Below are 1,520 nucleotides of genomic sequence, written 5' to 3'. Positions count from 1 at the left end.
GCGGCCTCCCGGAGATGGCGGCCTTTGAAGCGCACCACCTGCATTATTTAATATAATGGAACGGTGCAACTCGACCCATCAGAGACGTAAATGTCCAGATGTTTTAAATTTGTTTTCCCGTCAGAATGGTAAATGGCGGGTAGTAAAATTCAGCCCCGGGTCACGGCTGTGGGCGCTCCCCGGCCCGCTCTCAGGTGGGCTGCGGCCTTGCTGAGGCCCACGCTTCTCCAGGGCCGGCCCTGGGCCAGGACTCCCCTGGACGTGGCTCTCCGAAGGCCGGAGAGTGATGCCACATCAGGGCTGGGAGAGGGTCCTGGGCCCTGAGTTTCCAGAAGGGTCTCAGGGCACCTCAATCTCCTGCCCACCAGGGCCTCTCCCCTCGGACATCTGTGCAGAGAAACCCACAGCCCCTGAGCCGCCCCCCCAGGTTAATTGGGGTGCGAGGGCCTGTAACACCTATGACAAGGTTTCTGTTGCCCTTGCCAACTTCAATTATGAGTGCATCTGCTTTTTGATTTTTCCAAGATGGTTTGATTTAAAAAAAAAAAAAAAAAAACCCAAACTACAAAGGAACAGACTGCACAGTAGCTTTTTGCAGAAGGTAAGAGATAGATTCTGACTGCTTTTTCCAGACTCCTGCTTTTTGAAATATGTCAAAATTCATAGGGTGGCTGCTGAGGGGAGATATTACTCTGAGTCATTATGGAGAAATCTGACCCTTCATCCCACGCCCTTCAAGGCCCTTCACCCTTTTCCCTTCAAAGTAATAAAGGATGTCTACTTTTTAGGAAGGGGGCACCCCCTGCCTGCCTGCTACCCAGAAATCCACTGCAATCATCACTCTAAGTGGTGACATCATTTGACATTTATTTCCTAAACAGGAAGCACTGGCTCAAAAAAGGTGGAAACCCCCCAAATTAGTTCAACTTAGGAGATGAAAGCAGAGAAGGTGGTTGCCAAGGTGATTATCATTCTTTATTTTCTTATGGGCAAGGCCTTAAACAGGGGTACCTTAGGGTCTGGGGAGAAGCAAAACCCCTAATGAAAGTTACATTTGCACTGAGCAGAGTATCCTCTGTTGGTCCAGCATTGTGTGTGCGTGTGTGTGTGTGTGTGTGTGTGAGTAGAGGGGCCAAGGAGAAAGGATGCAAAGCTGTGAGACCCCTAAGGTTGGCTTGCCCTCAAAGAACTTACCCACTAGTTGCAAAGCTGGGTATAAACAGTGCCAACAGAACAGAGCAGGGGCAATCATTGGGACTGAGTAGTTTGAAAGCCAGAGGTGGGACAGATCCTTTCTGGCTTCCGCGGTCAGGGGGAGACTTGCATAGAGGAGCTTGACCTCTGGGCAGTGGAGCTGGGTGGGGACGGGTATCAGCCAAGCGAGCAGGAAGGAAACGTATGGGGTGGGGCGGGGGGCGCGGGGAGGAGTGAGAGATGACCTTTTTTTTTTTTTTTTTTTTGCGGTACGCGGGCCTCTCACTGTTGTGGCCTCTCCCGTTGCGGAGCACAGGCTCCGGACG

Source organism: Physeter macrocephalus, chromosome 12, assembly GCF_002837175.3.
Source record: "Physeter macrocephalus isolate SW-GA chromosome 12, ASM283717v5, whole genome shotgun sequence".
NCBI classification, from domain to species: domain Eukaryota; kingdom Metazoa; phylum Chordata; class Mammalia; order Artiodactyla; family Physeteridae; genus Physeter; species Physeter macrocephalus.
Note: the sequence above shows the minus strand (reverse complement) of the source record.